The 26,074-nt window shown below is 41.6% G+C and overlaps 1 protein-coding gene across 10 annotated transcripts in view; it reads right to left on the reverse strand.

Annotated features, from left to right (window-relative positions):
• PEBP4 (phosphatidylethanolamine binding protein 4) overlaps positions 1–26,074 on the reverse strand; it is a 265,326-nt gene that overhangs the window by 223,395 nt on the left and 15,857 nt on the right. The window contains exon 1 of one of the 10 annotated variants that reach the window (XM_082470748.1): positions 11,843–11,929. The exons of the other annotated variants lie outside the window; for them this stretch is intronic. The gene's annotated coding sequence lies outside the window, so the exon portion shown is untranslated. Of the gene's footprint in view, positions 1–11,842; positions 11,930–26,074 lie in introns of those variants that run through there. 10 annotated transcript variants of the gene reach the window in all.

Raw genomic sequence — 26,074 nt, forward strand, 5'->3', positions numbered from 1 at the left:
ATATGTCTGATAAGGCTTAATATCCAGAATATGGAAAGAACTCCTACAACTCAAAAACAGCAAAATAAACAATTAAAAATTGTGCAAAATACCTGAATAGATATTTCTCCAAAGAAGATATACAAATGGCCAATAACACATGAGAAAATGCTCAACATCTCTAGTCATTAGGGAAATGCAAATCAAAACCACAATGAGATACCACTTCATACCCATTAGGATGGTTATTGCTAAACACATACAGACACAGACACAGACACATGAACACACAGAGAAAATAACAAGTGTTATAGAGCATGTGAAGAAATTGGAACCCTTGCACATTGCTGTTAGGAATGTGAAATGGTGTAGCCACTGTGGAAAACAGTTTAGTGGTTCCTCAAAAAGCTAAACATAGAACTACCTTATGATCCAGCAATTCTACTCCTGGACATATACACACAGGAATTTAAAGCAGGGACTGAAACAGATACTTGTATGCCAGTGTTCATTGCAGTCAAAAAGTGAAAACGACCCATGCATCAATCAACAGGTTAATAGATAAACAAAATGTGGTGTATACATATAATGAAATATTATTCAGCCATAAAAGGAAGGAAACTCTGACATATGATACAATATGGTTGAACCCTGAAGACATTTTGCCAAGTGGAATAAGCCAGTCACAAAAAAGACAAATACTGTGGGATTCCACCTATACGAAGCACCTGGAGTTATCAAATTCATAGCAAAATGATAATTTCCAGGGTCTATGAGAATGGGGAGTTATTGCTTAATGGTTACAAATTTTCTTTTCTGTAATAAATGTTTTAGAAATACATAGTGGTGATGGTTGCACAATATTGTAAATTTAATTAATGCCACTGAATTGCACACTTCAAATGGTTAAAATGGTAAATTGTATGTTACTTATATTTTAACACAAGTGTGTGCACATACATGCCTGTGCACATAAACACAAATCCAAGGACCCTAGTGTTCTATAGAGCCCACTTTTGAAACACTGACTTAACCCATTTTCCTCACTGTATAGACAACTTAATCAGCCTGTGTAGACTGCTGTCCATCCTCCCAGGCAGCTCTGCTCTCCCCACCCTAAGGCCTTTGCATAAGCTATTCTCTCTGCAAGGAGTGTCATTCTCTCCTGCCCCATGATCCATATGGCTAACTTTTGCTCACCCTTCAGGTGTTATTTAAACATCACTTCCTTCAGGGAAACTTCTTGGGTATCCTCTCATATCTACATTCAGTATCTGCAATACTTCCACCATGATGGTATTATCAGACCATTTTTATTTGCCATTTACGTGTGTTGGTCTGCTATTTTATGGGGGAGGGACCATATGTATCCTGTGAATTGCTGTGTCTGGCACCTAGCACGGTGCCTGGGAAACAGCAGATGCTCAATTACCACTTAAAGAAGGAAGAGAATAAGGGAGGGCGGGGTGGATATAGACTTCCTGAAGGCCCCACCTCCACCTCTATTAATCTGGGTCTCACTTGTGCACCAGGGCAGTTTGTTCCTCTCTTGATAGCAGTCATCACTATCTTCCTTCTACTCTAGTTCTCTGTGCATATATTTCATCCCATGAGGGCCCCAATTGTCTCTGCATTCCCTACGGTACTTTGCACATAGTAGATGCTGGAAATAAACAAGCACACACAGTTAAAAACAATACGTTGTAAACAGACTATTCTGACCTTTTGCTGTCCTTCATATTAGGAGAACAGGAAAGAACCCCACAGTCTCTCAAAATGCACTTGGACCATCTTTTAGTTATCAGCTACTATCTGTTGCTTTTCATGCGCCTTTCATTTCAGATGACCAATTTGGAAATTGTCTTGGAACGTAAAAGTATCAAAATGTGGGCTTCCCTGGTGGCACAGTGGTTAAGAATCTGCCTGCCAATGCAGGAGACACGGGTTCGAGCCCTGCTCAGGGAAGATCCCACATGCCGTGGAGCAACAAAGCCTGTGCACCACCACTACTGAGTCTGCGCTCTAGAGCCCACGAGCCACAACTACTGAGCCTGAGTGCCACAACTACTGAAGCCCACGCGCCTAGAGCCCCTGCTCTGCAACAAGAGAAGCCACCTAATGAGAAGCCTGCACACCACAACAAAGCCTGTGCACCACCACTACTGAGTCTGCGCTCTAGAGCCCACGAGCCACAACTACTGAGCCTGAGTGCCACAACTACTGAAGCCCACGCGCCTAGAGCCCCTGCTCTGCAACAAGAGAAGCCACCTAATGAGAAGCCTGCACACCACAACAAAGAGTAGCCCCTGCTTGCTGCAACTAGAGAAAAGCCCGTGCGCAGCAACAAAGACCCAAGGCAGGTAAAAAAAGAAAAAAAAAAAAGTATCAAAATGTATATTTTTTTCTTGTTATTTTAAGAATGCTTGCTTTCCTTCCATCACATTTTGTATTAGAGATCTTTAACTTATCAAGCTGAAGATACAGGAGTTGGTGGTGATGACAGTGGGCAGGGCCTGGGGGCAGTGGCAGGGAGAGCTCCAGAGCTGTATTTTCTAGCAATTACATTTCCCAAGAGTGAGGGGACTAATGGAGTGTCCGTGAGAAAAGCCCAGCCCTGGCTCTGCCCCAACCACTCCTCTTATCCAAGGGCCTGCTAGACCTCTGGCTGGAAGCTAGGGGCCTGGGCCACTTCATTCCAGGGACACAAGTTCTCCTTTCCAAGAGCCCCAGGCTGCTGGTCTCAGCAACCAACCATTGACCTAATAAGCCCATTTCTTTAGCCATGTATCGTATATATTAATGAATCACTTCATCCACAGAATGGAAGGTCCCAGATGTGCTATGAAATGGTGGCATCTTTCAGGTTCGTTTGCTGCCATGGCACCCTTGGAAGGTTGAAAATTTTGTTTCTCCTCATAGAGGTGAGAAGTGAGCTTAGAGCCCACCAGAGCTGCGTATTTACCTGGCCCCGTCCTTTCGCAAATAGGTCCAATCTCCAATTCTTCCCACGTTTAAAGATGGGAGGAAATGGGGATCCTTCTTCCCATGGAAGAGGAAATCAGGACCCCACAAAGGAAGGAAACTTCCTGAGTCTGTTACTTACTTCCTCAGTAAGGCCTGAATGAACTAAATCAGTAATGCTAATCCCATTAGTAATGCTAATTCCCAGTCCAGAACTCCAGGAGTGAGAAATGTGCCAAAGAGCCCTTTCTAGGAAAGTTAGATAAATGTTGGATGCTCAGAGACAAGCATAGAAACTCCTCGAAGAACAGCTTCAAATCATACAGAAATACCACCCTAAAGATGCATTCCCTTAAGTTCTCCAGGCCACAGTTCTCATCCTTGAGGCCTCTCCCTTCTCTCTGTCACTCTAGAAGGTCCTTATGGAAAGTCCCTACCTCACACCTCATACCCCACGTTGGGGAGAAGAGCGCTGTCACTTACCCAGAGCAGTGCGGGAGCTGTTGGGTGGTGATGGCTGCAGGGAAGCGAGAAATCCTGGCAGGTTTCTGGGCTGGAGAAGGTGGGGAGGAAGTTCCCTCCAGGATGCCCTAGAGTATGGGCCCTTAAGGCGATCAGGGTCTGGCGGTGTTGAGGGATTAGGAGTATAGGGAAGGCTCCTGGAGTAGCCAGAAGAAGAGGCAGCAGCTGGTCGTTGGGGAGGCAGTTGGGGAAAGTCCCAAGGAGTTCCAGGGAGGAGCTAATATGTAGGGTGGGAGAGAATAGGAAAAGAAGACTGGGTGGGTTTTCTGGCATTCCTTCTTCCAAGGACTCTACAGAAAACAGTGGAAATCACAGAGATGATTCTCTTACCATTCAAGATACACTGTAAAGATGGCAGAAGAGGCACTAGGGATGCACTAGGGATACACAAAGAGAAAACTGTAGAGGGATGGAAGGAAACCATAGAGGCCAGAGTCCCTGAGAGAGACAAAGAGCATCTGACTGCTTAGAACAAAAGGCTCAGGGACACGGACAGCAGAGAGGCGGGATTGGGACCCTTGCTTGGGGTGGAGCAAGGGCCCCTTCCACAGTGAGTACAGCCTGGAACCGCAGAACAACAACACTGGTTCAAGGCCAAGGTCTGCCAGGCCTGCCAACTCAGTGTCTGGCAGGTAATGTTCTACCAAAATGGGCAGTGGATGCTCCTGTAACAGGCGACCACGTCCAGTCAAGTCCCTGGCTTGAAGGACCTGGGTTTCCTGCTGTGTTTTAAATGACCACATCTGGGTCCACAACCTAGGCTTCTTTCTGGAAAACTCCTCCCAGGAAATTCAAGGAGTCAGTGGAAACTTATACACCCCAGATGAATTAAGTTTGAATCTCTGAGGGTAAGTCGTAGGCATTGATATTTTTATCGATGCTTCTCATGGGATTCTAGTGACCAGCCAGGTCAAAGAATCACTGTATTAAACGTAGACTGGTGGCAGGCACTTGACAGATGCCGAAGGTACAAAGATGCACAAGATGCAGACCCTGATCTTCATGAACTCACAGCTGAGCAAGGAGGATAAACATCAAAACAAACAGCAACAACAAAATTGCCAACAGTGCGCTGAGTTTGGCCATAGAAACATGCTTAGGTTATAGAGGAAGACGTTAATCATGTGTTTTGTTTTAGGCATTTTGTGACGGTTTGACATCTTGGGGGTCTTGCTGGCTGGGGAGGGATGCCCGTCCCAGAGTTAGCTGATTCCTTGAGAGAGTGAATAACTTGCGTTGAAGCACATCTTTCACATACAAACCGACCAACCTCCAATCTATACCCCACAACCACCTCCTTTATCCAACTCTCACCCACCAAGCCAGTATTTTCCCTGCCCTAAATCACCCCAGGGCCAGGTACCAGACAACAAGAGACCACCTCATAGACAGAGTCTGCCGACGTTATTCCAACGACCTAATCTAAGCTTGTTCAGCTGTTTAACCTGCCTTACCCCTTCCTTCCCGTGGAAAACACAATAAAGGCTCTGGACCATGCATTCCCCTTATGCTTTCTGCTTCTCGATCAACCCTGGTGCTTCCCCAGGTAGTATGATATGCCCCTTTCTCCTGGAAATTGTAAGTATATATTTGATAAATAATATATTTGGATAATATATTGAAAATATATATGTATTTTTAGAAAAATGATTCTGCTTGCAAATATTCAATAACTCACTGGATTAATATTAACTTACCTCTGCTGAGCCTTTGCCATCTGTCCTACATTTTCTCTGTGTGTTACCCCCTTTTATCCTCACAGGGATTTCATGAGGTATGGAGTGATATTACCATTTTTCAGACAAGGAAACTGAGGCACAGAGAGCATGAGAACCTTGCCCAGGGTACACAGCTGGTAAATGGTGGGCTGGATTTGAAGCCAGCCATGCTGACTCTAGGCCTCTGCTCTTTCCCTCAACATGCTCCTAACCCATCCTTTCCAACCCTGAGAACTGGGATTTGGTGTTTCTGTGTGTTTGTCAAATGATCCCAGACAGCATGTGAATAAGGCTGTGTTTGATTTCATTGACTTCATCCCTCTGCCAAACTTTGTGTTCCACTTTCAACGTCCCCTCCAGGCTTCCAGGGACCTCCCTGGTCTATCCTGTAGGAGAGGAAAGCAGTCTGATGGGAGGAAAGGCACCTTCCTGAAAGGCTGGATGGGGGCCCAGGCCATCCACATACACAGCCTGGGTATTTTTTGACACATGTGAGAGGGACAGGCTTCTGAAATGAGGGGCTTTCAGGGGATATCCTGGTTGGTCAAGAAAGGAGCTCTGCTCACAGGGGGCCAACTCCAACCTCCTCTTCTCAAGAGGGGAAGACTCTCTCCAGGCCCTACGCTCATGTGTGAGAAATAACATCCCCCAACAATCAGATTCCCCACCACCGCCTGCCTCTGGGACTCCTCTGGTTTACTCCCCACCTGTTCTGGGGACTCCACTCTACTCTGCCCTGGGAATGTCCTCCTTTACCCTATTCTCAAATCTGACCTCTCTTTAATGCCCACCTCATGGCTGTTTCCTGCTTCAAGTTTTCCTTGAGTGCTCCTCCAGACCTACATCACTTAAGCTGACATATCTGTTTGACTTTCATCTGTACATGTCTGCCTTCTCAAGTAGGGTTCATATTCCTTGAGCTACTATGTCTTTGCATTGACAGGGATCTTGGGAAAACTACCTTTTGAGGGGCTTGGGTTCCCCAGGGAAATGCCACTTGGTAATGAGACTGTCTTTCTTTGGTCACCAGATTTTCTCCTAAATTAGTAGAGCCTCTGGTCCTTAGACTGTAAACAGATGACACCACGGCTTCCCACAGGGGCCCTGGAAGGAGGTTTTCCTTGGTAGGACTGCCAGTCGGCCACATCCCCTGGAGCCCTCACAAACGATGGCCTCGAGTACACAGGGTGGCAGGAAGGACACCAGCCCTGCTCTACCAGCAGGGACCACGTGCCCCTGCCAGCAGCAGGAGAGATGGAAGTTCTCACTACACCCCCTCCTGGGGCTGGGACAGGAGGCAGCACTACAACTTGCTCTTTGACGTACTCAGATCCAAGTCACATCTCTCATATCCTCTTACTTCTTCATATCTGATCCCATCACATCTCTCTTTGTAGGGACTGAGGGGTGAGTTCCACCTTTGGAGTTAGGAAATTCATTTCAACCAGACTGCAGAGTCCCAGGCAGGATAAACCCAAGGAGAAACACGCTGAGATACAGAGGAATCAAATTGACAAAAATTAAAGACAAAGAAAAATTATTGAAAGCAACACGGGAAAAATGACAAATAACATACAAGGGAACTCCCATAAGGTTAACAGCTGATTTCTCAGCAGAAACTCTACAAGACAGAGGGAGTGGCATGATATATTTAAAGCGATGAAAGGGAAGAACGTACAACCAAGATTACTCTACCCAGCAAGGATCTCATTCAGATTTGACGGAGAAATCAAAAGCTTTACAGGCAAGCAAAAGCTAAGAGAATTCAGCACCACCAAACCAGCTCTACAACAAATGCTAAAGGAACTTCTCTAAGTGGGAAACACAAGAGAAGAAAAGGACCTACAAAAACAAACCCATAACAATTAAGAAAATCATAATAGGAACATACGCATCGATAATTATCTTAAATGTGAATGGATTAAATGCTCTAACCAAAAGACACAGGCTCGCTGAATGGATACAAAAACAAGACCTATATATATGTTGTCTACAAGAGACCCACTTCAGACCTAGGGACACATACAGACTGAAAGTGAGGGGATGGAAAAAGATATTCCATGCAAATGGAAATCAAAAGAAACCTGGAGTAGCAATACTCATATCAGATAAAATAGACTTTAAAATAAAGACTGTTACAAGAGATAAGGAAGGTGCTACATAATGATCAAAGGATCAATCCAAGAAGAAGATATAACAATTATAAATGTTTATGCACCCAACACAGGAGCACCCCAATACATAAGGCAAATGCTAACAACCATGAAAGGGGAAATCGACAGTAACCCAATAATAGTGGGGGACTTTATCACCTCACTTACACCAATGGACAGATCGTCTAAACAGAAAATTAATAAGGTAACACAAGCTTTAAATGACACAATAGACCAGATAGATTTCATTGATATTTATAACACATTCTATCCCAAAACAGCAGATTACACTTTTTTCTCAAGTGCACATGGAACATTCTCTAGGATAAATCACATCTTGGGTCACAAATCAAGCCTCAGTAAATTTAAGAAAATTGAAATCATATCAAGCATCTTTTCTGACCACAACGCTATGAGATTAGAAATCAATTACAAGGAAAAAAACCCATAAAAATCAGAAACACATGGAAGCTAAACAATATGTTACTAAATAACCAAGTGATCACTGAAGAAATCAAAGAGGAAATCACAAGATACCTACCGACAAATTACAACAAAAACACGATGATCCAAAACCTATGGGATGCAGCAAAAGCGGTTCTAAGAGGGAAGTTTATAGCAATACAACCTACCTCAAGAAACAAGAAAAATCTCAAATAAACAATCTAACCTTACAGCTAAAAGAACTAGAGAAAGAAGAATAAACAAAACCCCAAGTTAGCAGAAGGAAAGAAAACATAAAGATTAGAGCAAAAGTAAATGAAATAGAAACAAAGAAAACAATAGCAAAGATCAATAAAACTAAAAGCGGGTTCTTTGAGAAGATAAACAAAATTGATAAACCATTAGCCAGACTCATCAAGAAAAAGAGAGGACTCAAATCAATAAAATTAGAAATGAAAAAGGAGAAGTTACAATAGACACCGCAGAAATACAAGGCATCCTAAGAGACTACTACAAGCAACTCTATGCCAATAAAATGGACAACCTGGAAGCAATGGACAAATTCTTAGAAAGGTATAACCTTCCAAGACTGAACCAGGAAGGAATAGGAAATATGAAAAGACTAATCACAAGTAATGAAATTGAAAATGTGATTTAAAATCTTCCAAAAGGGCTTCCCTGGTGGTGCAGTAGGTAAGAACTTGCCTGACAATGCAGGGGACACGGGTTCAAGCCCTGGTCCGGGAAGATCCCACATGCTGCGGAACAACTAAGCCCATGTGCCACAACTACTGAGCCTGTGCTCTAAGGCCCATGAGCCACAACTGCTGAGCCTGCATGCCACAACTACTGAAACCCGTGTGCCTAGAGCTCATGCTCCGCAACAAGAGAAGCCACTGCCATGAGAAGCCCGTGCACCACAACGAAGAGTAGCCCCCGCTTGATACAACTAAAGAAAGCCTGCATGCAGCGATGAAGACCCAATGCAGCCAAAAATAAACTAAATAAATAAATACATAAATAAATTTATTTTAAAAAAATCTTCCGACAAACAAAAGTCCAGGACCAGATGGCTTCACAGGTTAATTCTATGAGACATTTAGAGAAGAGCTAACACCCATCTTTCTCAAACTCTTCCAAAAATTGCAGAGGAAGGAACACTCCCAAACCTATTCTATGAGGCCACCATCACCCTGATACCAAAACCAGACAAAGATACTACAAAAAAAGAAAATTACAGACCAATATCACTGATGAATATAGATGCAAAAATCCTCAACAAAATACTAGCAAACAAAATCCAACAACACATTAAAAGGATCATACACCATCACCAAGTGGAATTTATCCCAGGGATGCAAGGATTCTTCAATATATGCAAATCAATCAATGTGATACACCATATTAACAAACGGAAGAATAAAAACCATATGATCATCTCAATAGGTGCAGAAAAATCTTTTGACAAAATTCAACACCCATTTATGATAAAAATTCTCCAGAAATTGGGTACAGAGAGAACCTCCCTTAACATAATAAAGGTCATATATAACAAACCCACAGCAAACATCATCCTCAATGGTGAAAAACTGAAAGCATTTCCTCTAAGATCAGGAACAAGACAAGGATATCCACTCTTGCCACTATTATTCAACATAATTTTGGAAGTCCCAGCCATGGCATTCAGAGAAGAAAAAGAAATAAAAGGTATACAAATTGGAAAAGAAGAAGTAAAACTGTCACTGTTTGCAGATGACATGATACTATACATAGAAAATCCTAAAGCTGCCACCAGAAAACTACTAGAGCTAATCAATGAATCTGGTAAAGTTGCAGGATACAAAATTAATGCACAGAAATGTCTTGCATTCCTATACTCTAACAACAAAAGATCAGAAAGAGAAATTAAGGAAACAATACCATTTACCATTGCAACAAAAAGAATAAAGTACTTAGGAATAAGCCTACCTAAGGAGGTAAAAGACCTGTCTTCAGAAAACTATAAAACACTGATTAAGAAATCAAATATGACACAAACAGATGGAGAGATATACGATGTTCTTGGATTGGAAGAATCAATACTGTGAAAATGACTATACTACCCAAAGCAATCTACAGATTCAATGCAATCCCTATCAAATTACCAGTGGCATTTTTTACAGAACTAGAACAAAAAATCTTAAAATTTGTATGGAGACCCAAAACAACCCAAATAGCCAAAGCAGTCTTGAGGGAAAAAAAAGCAGAGCTGGAGGAATCAGGCTCCCTGACTTCAGACTATACTACAAAGCTACAGTAATCAAGACAATATGATACTGGCACAAAAACAGAAATATAGATCAATGGAACAGGATGGAAAGCCCAGAGATAAACCCACACGCCTATGGTCAAGCAATCTATGACAAAGGAGGCAAGACTATACAGTGGAGAAAAGACAGTCTCTTCAATAAGTGGTGCTGGGAAAGCTGGACAGCTACATGTAAAAGAATGAAATTAGAACACTCCCTAACACCGTACACAAAAATAAACTCAAGATGGATTAGAGACTTAAATGTAAGACCGGACACTATAAAACTCTTAGAGGAAAACATAGGAAGAACACTCTCTGACATAAATCACAGCAAGATCTTTTTTGATCCACCTCCTAGAGTAATGGAAATAAAAACAAAAATAAACAAATGGGACCTAATGAAACTTCAGAGCTTTTGTAAAGCAAAGGAAACTACAAACAAGACGAAAAGACAGCCCTCAGAATGGGAGAAAATATTTGCAAATGAATCAACAGACAAAGGATTAATCCCCCAAATATATAAACAGCTCATGCAGCTCAATATTAAAAAAACAAACAACCCAATCCAAAAATGGGCAGAAGACCTAAATAGACATTTCTCCAAAGAAGACATACAGATGGCCAAGAAGCACATGAAAAGCTGCTCAACATCACTAATTATTAGAGAAATGCAAATCAAAACTGCAATGAGGTATCAACTCACACCAGTTAGAATGGGCATCATCAGAAAATCTACAAACAACAAATGCTGGAAAGGGTGTGGAGAAAAGGGAACCCTCTTGCACTGTTGGTGGGAATGTAAATTGATACAGCCACCATGGAGAACATTATGGATGTTCATTAAAAAACTAAAAACAGAACTACCATATGACCCAGCAATCCCACTACTGGGCACATACCCAGAGAAAACCATAATTCAAAAAGACACATGGACAGGAATTTGGGAAGATGGCGGAAGAGTAAGACGTGGAGATCACCTTCCTTCCCACAGATACAGTAGAAATACATCTACACGTGGAACTGCTCCTACAGAACACCCACTGAACGCTGGCAGAAGACGTCAGACCTCCCAAAAGGCAAGAAACTCCCCCCGTACTTGGGTAGGGCAAAAGAAAAAAGAAATAACAGAGACAAAAGAACAGGGACGGGACCTGCACCAGTGGGAGGGAGCCGTGAAGGAGGAAAGATTTCCACACACTAGGAAGCCCCTTCGCAGGCGGAGACTGCGGGTGGCGGAGGGGGGAAGCTTCGGAGCCACGGAGGAGAGCGCAGCCACAGGGGTGCGGAGGGCAAAGCGGAGAGACTGCCGCACAGAGGCTCGGCGCCGAGCAGCGCTCACCAGCCCGAGAGGCTTGTCTGCTCCCCCGCCGGGGCGGGCGGGGCTGGGAGCTGAGGCTCGGGCTTCGGTTGGATGCAGGGAGAGGACTGGGGCTGGCGGCGTGAACACAGCCTGAAGGGGTTAGTGCACCACAGCTAGCCGGGAGGGAGTCCGGGAAAAAGTCTGCAGCTGCCGAAGAGGCAAGAGACTTTTTCTTCCCTCTTTGTTTCCTGGTGCTTGAGGAGAGGGGATTCAGAGCGCCGCCTAAACAAACTCCAGAGACGGGCGCGAGCCGCGGCGAACAGTGCGGACCCCAGAGGCGGGCGTGAGACGCTGGGGCTGCTGCTGCCACCACCAAGAAGCCTGTGTGCGAGCACAGGTCACTCTCCACACCGCCCCTCCCGGGAGCCGGTGCAGCCCGCCACGGCCAGGCTCCCGTGATCCGGGGACAACTTACCCGGGAGAACGCACGGCACGCCTCAGGCTGGTGCAACGTCACGCCGGCCTCTGCCGCTGCAGGCTCGCCCCGCCTCCTCCGTACCGCTCCCTCCCACCGTCCTGAGTGAGCCAGAGCCCCGGAAGCAGCTGCTCCTTTAACCCCGTTCTGCCTGGGCGGGAACAGACGCCCTCAGGCGACCTACACGCAGAGGCGGGTCCAAATCCAAAGCTGATCCCCAGGAGCTGTGCGAACAAAGAAGAGAAAGGGAAATTTCTCCCAGCAGCCTCAGGAGCAGCGGATTAAAGCTCCACAAACAACTTGATGTACCCTGCATCTGTTGAATACCTGAATAGACAACGAATCATCCCAAATTCAGGAGGTGGACTTTGGGAGCAGGATATATTAATTTTTCCCCTTTTCCTTTTTTTGTGAGTGTATATGTATATGCTTCTGGGTGAGATTTTGTCTGTATAGCTTTGCTTTATAATAGCTTTCTTTTACTTCACTATATTATAGCCTCTTTCTTTCTTTCTTTCTTTCTTCCTATTTTTTCGCCCTTTTACTCTGAGCCGTGTGGACGAAAGGCTCTTGGTGCTCCAGCCAGGCATCAGGGCTGTGCCTCTGAGGTGGGAGAGCCAACTTCAGGACACCGGTCCACAAGAGACCTCCCAGCTCCACGTAATACCAAACGGCAAAAATCTCTCAGAGATCTCCATCTCAACATCAAGACCCAGCTTCACTCAACGACCAGCAAGCTACAGTGCTGGACACCCTATGCCAAACAACTAGCAAGACAGGAACACAGCCCCATCCATTAGCAGAGAGGCTGCCTAAAATCATAATAAGGCCACAGACACCCCAAAACACACCACCAGACGTGGATGTGCCCACCAGAAAGACAAGATCCAGCCTCATCCACCAGAACTCAGGCACTAGTTCCCTCCACCAGGAAGCCTACACAACCCACTGAACCAACCTTAGCCACTGGGGACAGACACCAAAAACAACGGGAACTACGAACCTGCAGCCTGTGAAAAGGAGACCCCAAACACAGTAAGATAATCAAAATGAGAAGACAGAAAAACACACAGCAGATGAAGGAGCAGGGTCAAAACACACCAGACTTAACAAATGAAGAGGAAATAGGTAGTCTACCTGAAAAAGAATTCAGAATAATGATAGTAAGGATGATCCAAAATCTTGGAAATAGAATAGACAAAATGCAAGAAACATTTAACAAGGACGTAGAAGAACTAAAGAGGAACCAAGCAACGATGAAAAACACAATAAATGAAATTAAAAATACTCTAGATGGGATCAATAGCAGAATAACTGAGGCAGAAGAAAGGATAAGTGACCTGAAAGATAAAATGGTGGAAATAACTACTGCAGAGCAGGATAAAGAAAAAAGAATGAAAAGAACTGAGGACAGTCTCAGAGACCTCTGGGACAACATTAAACGCACCAACATTCGAATTATAGGGGTCCCAGAAGAAGAAGAGAAAAAGAAAGGGACTGAGAAAATATTTGAAGAGATTATAGTTGAAAACTTCCCTAATATGGGAAAGGAAATAGTTAATCCAGTCCTGGAAGCACAGAGAGTCCCATACAGGATAAACCCAAGGAGAAACACGCCAAGACACATATTAATCAAACTGTCAAAAATTAAATATAAGGAAAACATATTAAAAGCAGCAAGGGAAAAACAACAAATAACACACAAGGGAATCCCCATAAGGTTAACAGCTGATCTTTCAGCAGAAACTCTGCAAGCCAGAAGGGAGTGGCAGGATATACTTAAAGTGATGAAGGAGAAAAACCTACAACCAAGGTTACTCTACCTAACAAGGATCTCATTCAGATGTGATGGAGAAATTAAAACCTTTACAGACAAGCAAAAGCTGAGAGAGTTCAGCACCACCAAACCAGCTTTACAACAAATGTTAAAGGAACTTCTCTAGGCAAGAAACACAAGAGAAGGAAAACACCTACAATAACAAACCCAAAACATTTAAGAAAATGGGAATAGGAACATACATATCGATAATTACCTTGAATGTAAATGGATTAAATGCTCCCACCAAAAGACACAGACTGGCTGAATGGATACAAAAACAAGACCCATATATATGCTGTCTACAAGAGACCCACTTCAGACCTAGAGACACATACAGACTGAAAGTGAGGGGATGGGAAAAGATATTCCATGCAAATGGAAATCAAAAGAAAGCTGGAGTAGCAATTCTCATATCAGACAAAATAGACTTTAAAATAAAGAATATTACAAGAGACAAAGAAGGACACTATATAATGATCAAGGGATCGATCCAAGAGGAAGGTATAACAATTGTAAATATTTATGCACCCAACATAGGAGCACCTCAATACATAAGGCAAATACTAACAGCCATAAAAGGGGAAATCGACAGCAACACAATCATAGTAGGGGACTTTAACACCCCACTTTCACCAATGGACAGATCATCCAAAATGAAAATAAATAAGGAAACACAAGCTTTAAATGATACATTAAACAAGATGGACTTAATTGATATTTATAGGACATTCCACCCAAAAACAACAGAATACACATTTTTCTCAAGTGCTCATGGAACATTCTCCAGGATAGATCATATCTTGGGTCACAAATCAAGCCTTGGTAAATTTAAGAAAATTGAAATCGTATCAAGTATCTTTTCCGACCACAACGCTATGAGACTAGATATCAATTACAGGAAAAGATCTGTAAAAAATACAAACACATGGAGGCTACACAATACACTACTTAATAACGAAGTGATCACTGAAGAAATCAAAGGGGAAATCAAAAAATACCTAGAAACAAATGACAATGGAGACACGACGACCCAAAACCTATGGGACGCAGCGAAAGCAGTGCTAAGAGGGAAGTTTATAGCCATACAATCCTACCTCAAGAAACAGGAAACATCTCGAATAAACAACCTAACCTTGCACCTAAAGCAATTAGAGAAAGAAGAACAAAAAATCCCCAAAGCTAGCAGAAGGAAAGAAATTATAAAGATCAGATCAGAAATAAATGAAAAAGAAATGAAGGAAACAATAGCAAAAATCAATGAAACTAAAAGCTGGTTCTTTGAGAAGATAAACAAAATTGATAAACCATTAGCCAGACTCATCAAGAGAAAAAGGGAGAAGACTCAAATCAATAGAATTAGAAATGAAAAAGGAGAAGTAACCACTGACACTGCAGAAATACAAAAGATCATGAGAGATTACTACAAGCAACTCTATGCCAATAAAATGGACAACCTGGAAGAAATGGACAGATTCTTAGAAATGCACAAACTGCCGAGACTGAACCAGGAAGAAATAGAAAATATGAACAGACCAATCACAAGCACTGAAATTGAAACTGTGATTACAAACCTTCCAACAAACAAAAGCCCAGGACCAGATGGCTTCACAGGTGAATTCTATCAAACATTTAGAGAAGAGCTGACACCTATCCTTCTCAAACTCTTCCAAAATATTGCAGAGGGAGGAACACTCCCCAACTCATTCTACGAGGCCACCATCACCCTGATACCAAAACCAGACAAAGATGTCACAAAGAAAGAAAACTACAGGCCAATATCACTGATGAACATAGATGCAAAAATCCTCAACAGAATACTAGCAAACAGAATCCAACAGCACATTAAAAGGATCATACACCATGATCAAGTGGGGTTTATCCCAAGAATGCAAGGATTCTTCAATATACACAAATCAATCAATGTGATACACCATATTAACAAATTGAAGGAGAAAAACCATATGATCATCTCAATAGATGCAAAGAAAGCTTTCGACAAAATTCAACACCCATTTATGATAAAAACCCTGCAGAAAGTAGGCATAGAGGGAACTTTCCTCAACATAATAAAGGCCATATATGACAAACCCACAGCCAACATTGTCCTCAATGGTGAAAAACTGAAACCATTTCCACTAAGATCAGGAACAAGACAAGGTTGCCCACTCTCACCACTATTATTCAACATAGTTTTGGAAGTGTTAGCCACAGCAATCAGAGAAGACAAAGAAATAAAAGGAATCCAAATCGGAAAAGAAGAAGTAAAGCTGTCACTATTTGCAGATGACATGATACTATACATAGAGAATCCTAAAGATGCTACCAGAAAACTCCTAGAGCTAATCAATGAATTTGGTAAAGTAGCAGGATACAAAATTAATGCACAGAAATCTCTTGCATTTCTATACACTAATGACGAAAAATCTGAAAGTGAAATTAAGAAAACACTCCCGTTTACCATTGCAACAAAAAGAATAAAATATCTAGGAATAAACCTACCTAAGGAGACAAAAGACCTGTATGCAGAAAATTATAAGACACTGATGAAAGAAATTAAAGATGATACAAATAGATGGAGAGATATACCATGTTCCTGGATTGGAAGAATCAACATTGTGAAAATGACTCTACTACCCAAAGCAATCTACAGATTCAATGCAATCCCTATCAAACTACCACTGGCATTTTTCACAGAACTAGAACAAAAATTTCACAATTTGTATGGAAACACAAAAGACCCCGAATAGCCAAAGCAATCTTGAGAACGAAAAATGGAGCTGGGGGAATCAGGCTCCCTGACTTCAGACTATATTACAAAGCTTCAGTAATCAAGACAGTTTGGTACTGGCACAAAAACAGAAATATAGATCAATGGAACAGGATAGAAAGCCCAGAGATAAACCCACACACATATGGTCACCTTATCTTTGATAAAGGAGGCAAGCATATACAGTGGAGAAAAGACAGCCTCTTCAATAAGTGGTGCTGGGAAAATTGGACAGATACATGTAAAAGTATGAAATTAGAACACTCCCTGACACCATGCACAAAAATAAACTCAAAATGGATTAAAGACCTAAGTGTAAGGCCAGACACTATCAAACTCTTAGAGGAAAACATAGGCAGAACACTCTATGACATACATCACAGCAAGATTCTTTTTGACCCAGCTCCCAGAGAAATGGAAATAAGAACACAAATAAACAAATGAGACCTAATGAAACTTAAAAGCTTTTGCACAGCAAAGGAAACCATAAACAAGACCAAAAGACAACCATCAGAATGGGAGAAAATATTTGCAAATGAAGCAACTGACAAAGGATTAATCTCCAAGATTTACAAGCAGCTCATGCAGCTCAATAACAAAAAAACGAACAACCCAATCCAAAAATGGGCAGAAGAACTAAATAGACATTTCTCCAAAGAAGATATACAGATTGCCAACAGACACATGAAAGAATGCTCAACATCATTAATCATTAGAGAAATGCAAGTCAAAACTACAATGAGATATCATCTCACACCAGTCAGAATGGCCATCATTAAAAAATCTACAAAAAATAAATGCTGGAGAGGGTGTGGAGGAAAGGGAACACTCTTGAACTGTTGGTGGGAATGTAAATTGATACAGCCACTATGGATAACAGTATGGAGGTTCCTTAAAAAACTACAAAGAGAACTACCATACGACCCAGCAATCCCACTACTGGGTTATACCCTGAGAAAACCATAGTTCAAAAACAGTCATGTACCAAAATGTTCATTGCAGCTCTATTTACAATAGCCAGGACATGGAAGCAACCTAAATGTCCATCGACAGATGAATGGATAAAGAAGATGTGGCACATATATACAATGGAATATTACTCAGCCATAAAAAGAAATGAAATGGAGGTATTTGTAATGAGGTGGATGGAATTAGAGTCTGTCATACAGAGTGAAGTAAGTCAGAAAGAGAAAAACAAATACAGTATGCTAACACATATATACGGAATCTAAGGGGAAAAAAAAAAAAAAAAGGCCATGAAGAACCTAGTGGCAAGACGGGAATAAAGACACAGACCTACTAGAGAATGGACTTGAGGATATGGGGAAGGGGTGGGGTGAGATGTGACAGGGTGAGAGAGTGTCATGGACATATATACACTACCAAATGTAAAATAGATAGCTAGTGGGAAGCAGCCGCATAGCACAGGGAGATCAGCTCGGTGCTTTGTGACCACCTAGAGGGGTGGGATGGGGAGGGTGGGAGGGAGGGAGATGCAAGAGGGAAGATATATGGGAAAATATTGTATATGTATAACTGATTCACTTTGTTATAAAGCAGAAGCTAACACACCATTGTAAGGCAATTATACTTCAATAAAGATGTTTAAAAAAAAAAAAAAAGACACATGCATCCCAATGTTCATTGCAGCACTATTTACAATAGCCAGGTCATGGAAGCAACCTAAATGCCCATCGACAGATGAATGGATAAAGAAGATGTGGTACATGTATACAATGGAATATTACACAACCTGAAAAAGGAACGAAATTGGGTCATTTGTAGAGATGTGGATGCATCTAGAGACTGTCCTACAGAGTGAAGTAAGTCAGGAAGAGAAAAACAAATACTGTATATTAACGCATATATGTGCAACCTAGAAAAATAGTACAGATGAACCAGTGGATAAAGAAGATGAATGGATAAAGAAGATGTGGTATATATATATACAATGGAATATTACACAGCCATAAAAAGGAACGAAATTGGGTTGTTTGTAGAGATGTGGATGGATCTAGAGACTGTCATACAGAGTGAAGTAAGTCAGAAAGAGAAAAACAAATATCATATATTAATGCATATATGTGGAACCTAGAAAAATGGTACAGATGAACTGGTGTGCAGGGCAGAAATAGAGACACAGATACAGAGAACAAACATATGGACACCAAGGGGGGAACGTGGCAGGGGGGTGGTGGTGGTGGTGTGATGAATTGGGAGATTGGGATTGACATACATACACTAATATGTATAAAAGAGATAACTAATAAGAACCTGCTGTATAAAAAAATAAATAAAATTAAATTAAAAAATTCAAATGAAATAAAATAGAAATTTTCAAACCTTCAGAAAAAAATACAGGAGAGCATCTTTATGACTTAAGGTAGGGAGGGAAATATAACAGAAAAGACACAAAGTATATGAAAAAGACCAATAGATTGGACTATATTTAAAACAAAAAATCTTTTTTTATCAAGAGACCTTGGATATAAAATATTGCACTGCATATAGGCAAAATAGTCTCCACATCCAGAATTCATAAGGAGCTCCTACAAATCAAATCAGAGAAAGACCAATAACCCAGCAGCGAGGAGGGGGAAAATATAGGAAGAAATTAGGAGTACAAATTTCTTGGGAGTTGTACTCCAGTGGTCCCTCCAAGGTCTTTGAGATGAGCACTAGCTCCTCAGACCATACAAAGGAGCCCATAGAGGCAGAACAGCCTGGAGATTCACTCAAAACCAACTGTATTTCTCTCTGGCTCCATGCTCAGATTCCTCAGGACACCAGGCTGACCCACTGATGTGAGCAATTGCAGTTTCTCTGAACATTCTTATAGTGGAGGCCAATTCTGCTTCCATTATGGAAACCAGGATCCTATTCAGTTCATTCATTCATTCAACAAATCTTTGCGTGCCCTTCTGTGCCAGGTACTGAGGATATAGAGGGAAGTCACCTTCCAGAACTTCCCTCACTAGGGCTGGTGAAGGAGTCACACCTAAATGGATTAAAGACCTAAATGTAAGGCCAGACACTATAAAACTCTTAGAGGAAAACATAGGCAGATCACTCTTTGACATAAATCGCAGCAAGATCTTTTTTGATCCACCTCCTAGAGTAATGAAAATAAAAACAAAGATAAACAAATGGGACTTAATGAAACTTAAAAGCTTTTGCACTGCAAAGGAAACCATAAAGAAGACGAAAGACAACCCTCCGAATGGGAGAAAATATTTTCAAACTAAACAACTGACAACGGATTAATCTCCAAAATATACAAACAGCTCTTGCAGCTGAATATCAAAGCAACAAACAACACAATCAAAAAATAGACAGAAGACCTAAATGGACATTTCTCCAAAGAAGACATACAGATGGCCAACAAACACATGAAAAGATGCTCAACATAACTAATTATTAGAGAAATACAAATCAAAACTACAATGAGGTATCACCTCACACCAGTCAGAATGGCCATCATCAAAAAATCTACAAACAATAAATGCTGGAGAGGGTGTGGAGAAAAGGGAACAATCTTGCACTGTTGGTGGGAATGTAAATTGCTACAGCCACTATGGAGAACAGTATGGAGGTTCCTTAAAAAACTAAAAATAGAACTACCATATGACCCAGCAATCCCACTCCTAGACATATATCCAGAGAAAACCATAATTCAAAAAGATACATGCACCCCAATAGTCATTGCAGCACTATTTACAATAGCCAGGGCGTGGAAGCAATCTAAATGTCCATCATCAGAGGATGGATAAAGAAGATGTGGTACATATGTACAATGGAATATTAGCCATAAAAAGGAACAAAACTGTGTCATATGCAGAGACGTGGATGGACCTAGAGACTGTCATACAGAGTGAAGTAAGTCAGAAAGAGAAAAACAAATATCATATATTAACACATATATTATATGTGAAATCTAGAAAAATGGTATAGATGATCTTATTTGCAAAGCAGAAATCGAGACACAGACATAGAGAAGAAACATATGGATATCAAGAGGGAAAGAGGAGTAGGGGTGGGATGATTAGGGAGATTGGGATTGACAGCTCTACACCAATATGTATAAAAGAGATAACTAATAAGAACCTACTGTATAGCACAGGAAACTCTACTCAACGATCTGTGGTGACCTAAATGGGAAGGAAATCCAAAAAAGAGGGGATATATTTATACATATAAAAAAATATAAGCAGTCGATTTAAAAAAAATTGTATCAATGGAGATATACCTATATATCTAGTTGGGACAGTTTAATATTTTTAAAAATCAATTTTCTTTAAATGAATTTATACATATAAAGTAATTCAAATAAAATTGTTTCATTTTTAGTGCAAGTTTTTAAAAAGTCTAAACTTCATTTGGAAGAGTCAATGTAGCAGAATAGGCCAGGAATTTTTTTGAAAGAGAAATTTAATGGGCTGTGGAGTGGAGAAGAGCATGTCCTATTTAATTTTTCCATAAAGCTACAATAATTAAAACATTATGGTTCTGTCTCAGAACCATAAACAGCTCAGTGAAACAGAATTGAAAGTCTAGGAACAAATCCAAGTGTGAGTGAAGATTTAATATATGATAAAATTGGGATTTAAATAAGGGAAGTACAGAGGCTAGGACAATTGACTATTCAGAAAAAAATTTTCCAGACAATTCAATTAGTTAAACATGAAATACAAAGCTATAAAAGACTGAGAAAATAATATAAAATATTTATATAACGTTGGGGAGGGAAAGGCCTTGCTAAGATTAAAAGCAAAGAAAAAAATAAAAAACAAAAAATGGATGTTTCTTAAGAGATAAAAATCTGAAATTTTTGAATGTACATACACAGCATACAATTATTAAATGCCAACAAACAAGATAAAAGGCAAGCAACAAACTAGGAAATAATATTTGTAACAGATGACAAAAGACTAATATTCTTAATATATAAAGAACCATTATAAATCAATATAAAAGTATCATTCCACTGAAAAATGAGTAAAGATCATGAACAATTCACAAAAGAAGAAATAAATATATGACTGAAACAATGTTCCATCTCATTAGCAATCGAAGAATGGAAATTGAAACCAGGTACATTCTGATACATAATGCATATCAAAGCTTTAAAAATGTTTATGCAGTTTAAACCAGAAATTCTATTAGGAATTTACCTTAAGGAAATGCCCACATCTTTGCAGTGTTATTTATAATAGTAATAGCCTGGAAACCATGTAAGTCTAACAAGGAGGAATTAGGTTTTTTTAAATGATAGTATTTTATACAGGGGAAACCACCACTAAAATGTAGGAAATACACTGTTCAAAATAATGTAAAAATACTAAGTGCCATCGAAAGATGTACACAATTATAGCAGTCAGCTTTCCTGGAGGAGCTTGATGGTACACTCAGATTGGGATAAATTGAGCAGGAATCAATAAAAGAGCTACTTACAAAGATGAGGGCAGGGTGTAGGGAGAAACATTACGGGTGGTGCAATAAACTGGGACTAGTCACAGCAAAAATATTTCTAGACTTCCAGGCATTCAGGGAAGGCAAGGCAGAGGCTAGGGTGAGATAAGTGAGACACCTAGAATGAAAAACTTAAGGGCACGTTCACCTTCAGGGTTGTGCCAGTGAAAGTGAGTGCCTTTTTATATTTCTGCATACTAGGCACCTCCTTCATCCCATCCTAGGGTTGACCCTGGGGAAGGAAGCTATTAAAGGAAACTGGAAGGGGAATCCTGCAGAGAAGGCTGCCTGGAGAGAGCAGTGACCTTTCATAGGGTACCAGAGGCAGCCCAAGGGGACCCCCTCAGAAAGGCTTCCTGAGATAAATACCCTGTTCTTACTCTCCTCCCATCCTCTTATCTCCTGCAAGGCCTCCTCTCACCAGACCTAGCTGGAGGCCAGAGGGTAAGGCTACTCCACAGTCTGTCCCAGCCTCTGGGACAGACAGCAGGGCAGAGAAAGAAAGAGTGGGTTCAAGGGGCACAGAGACATCCATAGAGCAACACAACTAAGCGAAAGAAGCAAGTTCCAAAGCAGTATAGTATCTGATACCTATTTTTACATGAATATTATATAGTAGTATACCTGGGGTGTAATATCACATTATGGTTGATTTCTAAATAGTTTTTGCTTTTATGTATTTGTTAAATTTAATAGGACGTATGTCATTTAAAAAAAGAAAAGAAGAATTCCAAAAATTACATATAAGTTATGGCCTTAAGATGAAGTAAAAAGCCTGGATGGGAAAAAAAAAAGTTAAAATATTTACAGGGGTTGTTTTTGGGTTATGAATGTGTATGTTTATAGAGTTAAAAAGTGGTTATTTCTAGGGGGCAAGTGTTGTAGCTTTTTTTAAAATTTTAATTTAGCTTAATTTAACTTTTTATTTATTTTGGCTGTGTTGGGTCTTTGTTGCTGTGAGCGGGCTTTCTCTAGTTGTGGTAAGCAGGGGTTACTCTTCATTGCTGTGTGCGGGCTTCTCACTGTGGTGGCTTCTCTTGTTGCAGAGCACGGGCTCTAGGCATGCGGGCTGCAATAGTTGTGGCACTTGGGCTCAGTAGTTGTGGCTCATGGGCTCTAGAGTGCAGGCTCAGTAGTTGTGGCGCACGGGCTTAGTTGCTCCGCAGCATGTGGGATCTTCCCGGACCAGGGCTCGAACCCATGTCCCCCTGCATTGGCAGACGGATTCTTAACCACTGTGCCACCAGGGAAGCCCAAGTGTTGTAGTTTTGGTTTTGTGTTTGCATCTTAATTTTTCTTTCCTTCAAAATGTTATAAAGTGAACATATGTTTTGCTGTGATAAATCCAGAAGATATTCAGTAAGTAGGTTGGGAGAGAGGAGAATAGATAGGTATATGATGGAGAGAAGAGAGAGAATAGATAATAAGAATCTCCCTAAATGGTCACACTGTCCTTCATGGGCGTTGACATTCTCAGCCCAACTATGTATATCTGAAGATTTTATTCAAATGTGTAAAATCACATTATGATTCCACAAGATCCTTTTCTCTAAGATTCCCTTTAAAGAAGAAACACAATTCTTATCTAACAGACCTCATAACATCCAGTAATAGTCATGAGACTGAAACTGAGCAGGACTCTGTGGGGCCCTCCCAGGTACAAATCCTTTCCACATTCCCTGTTTCTTGTTTGCAGGAAATAGGCTTCATTCACCTCTGAGACCTTCCCTAAGTGCCAAAGGGCAGATTCAAGCAGTTGCTAATCAGGAAAGCGAAGGAATGCAGAAACAAAAGAGAAGCAGTCAAGGAACAATAGTGCAGAGATAAAGCAGGGTACTGGTTCCTCCTCAAGGAATATACATAACAATACCGTTAAGTCTTTTGCAGGAACTAAGGCCCCCACCCAGGTAGAGGATGGTAACTTCAGGCTGAGCCCAAGATTCCTGAACACTGCCCTGTTACCTCACCATGAACCAATCAGAGAAAGTCTGCACAAAGTGGAAGATAATGAAGACTTTTATCCCCTCCCCAAATGATTCTCCCTTTAAAAACGTTCATGGTTGAGCAGAATCTTAGGAGTTGTTTGTTTTGGCTGTGCTTGCAGGATCTTAGCTCCCCCACCAAGGATCTAACCTATGTCCCCTGCAGTAGAAGCATGGAGTCCTCACGGCTGGACCACCAGGGAATTCCCAGGAGATGGTTTTTGGACACAAGTCCACCTTCTTCCTAGGTTGCCACCTCCTGAATAAAACAACCTCTCCTTTCCAAACAACACTTGTCTCTCGAGTATTGGCTTTCAAGCAGTGAGCAGGCGAACGTGAGCTCAGTAACAAGACAAGACAGACAAAAGTATGGCTTAAATAAGTAAAGTACAAACATGCAGGAGGAGTTGGGAAAGTCAATTCTCTGCAGGGCATCACAACTGACTTCTAAGGGTTCTGTTCCAGCCTTCAAGACATACTGCCCTCTCTGCTTCCCTATGGAGGCCATGTGCTGACCTCCTAATCACAATGCTTCATTCCCCAAGGACTCTGAAACCCAGCTCACTGTCTTCTCTACTCGGGTCTTAACATCCTCTAAGTCAGTTCAGCATCCCAAGTCTGAGTGATCCAACATGATGGCTTCTTAGTTCCTTACTACCTCACCTCCTAAGAGCTTTGCATCCATTTTGTCTTTGCCACCCTCTCCCCGGGGCACACTGCTCCACTTCTGCTGTCTGAAATCTCACATTCCTTTTCAGCCCCATCCTTCCAGCTCTCTCATTCATTGACTTCCTCCTGAAACTGTGCAACTCTGATTGGGACTTGAACCCAAGGTCTTTTAACTGAGATCACACACCTGGTCTCAGGACTTAATGAAGCTCAGGTTCTTGATGTCTCGTCACAGAAAGAATTCAGTGAGAGACAAAGTGAAGGGTAGGAAGTGGATTTAGTTAGAAACACTCCACAGACAGAGTGTGGGCCGTCTCAGAAGGTGAGAAAGGCACCAGGGTTTTGGGTTGTCAGTTTTTATAAGGGTGGGCAATTTCATAGGCTAATGAGTAGGAGGAATATTCCAGCTATTTTGGCGAAGAGGGAGGATTTCCAAAAATTGGGCCATTGCCCACTTTTTGACCTTTAGGGTCAGCCTTGGAACCATCATGGAGCCTGTGGGTGTGTCATTTAGCATGCTGATGTGTTACAATGAGCATATACTGAGGCTCAAGATCTAGTGGAAGTCGACTTGTCTGACTTGTCCGCCATCTTGTACTTATTTGGTTCTAATCAGTTTATGTTGTGTCCTCGGGCTATGTCATTGTTTTAAAGGTTGTGCCCTGCCCCCTTCCCTCCTGTTTCACTCCCACTAAAACTGTTTCTCAACCTCATGAAACTCATCAGTCCCATAGACTGATTTTACAGGAAAACAAACAAACAAACAAAACCCCCCAAAACAAAAACAGAAGCTATGAGACAAGGACTACCTGAATTCCTCTACTTTCCTCCCAACATAATGGGAAAGGTGTCCCTCCCTAGGTCAAAGACTTATCCCTCTTACTATATTTTAATCCTCCCCCTCTCATCCTTACTCAGCCCATCAGTTGTTCCTTTCCTGTATCTTTACTCCCTCTCCTTCAACTTGATTCTTCCTACCAGCACTTAAGTATACTTATGTCTCTTCCATCTTTTTGTTTTTTATAAATTTATTTATTTTTATTTATTTATTTTTGGCTGTGTTGGGTCTTCGTTGCTGCACGCAGGCTCTCTCTAGTTGTGGCGAGTGAGGGTTATTCTTCATTGTGGTGCGTGGGCTTCTCATTGTGGTGGCCTCTCCTGTTGCAGAGCACAGGCTCTAGGCACGCAGGTTTCAGTAGTTGCAGAACACGGGCTCAGTAGTTGCACGCGGGCTCTAGAGTGAAGGCTCAGTAGTTGTGGTGCACGGGCTTAGTTGCTCTGCGGCATGTGGGATCTTCCCGGACCAGGGATCTAAACCATGTTCCCTGCATTGGCAGGTAGATTCTCAACCATTGTACCACCAGGGAAGCCCCTCTTCCATCTTTAAAAGGTCCCTCTGTAGTGGATGCTGTGATGCATTACCCAGATGCCCCTTTCTGCACTGAGACGTTCATTCTTCCAGCTGCCAGGAGTGTTGGCTGCTGACAGCTTGCAGCTCAAGCCCCCTCTGGGAATTGCCACAGGGA

This window comes from Balaenoptera physalus, assembly GCF_965194825.1.
Source record: "Balaenoptera physalus genome assembly, chromosome: 7".
NCBI lineage: Eukaryota > Metazoa > Chordata > Mammalia > Artiodactyla > Balaenopteridae > Balaenoptera > Balaenoptera physalus.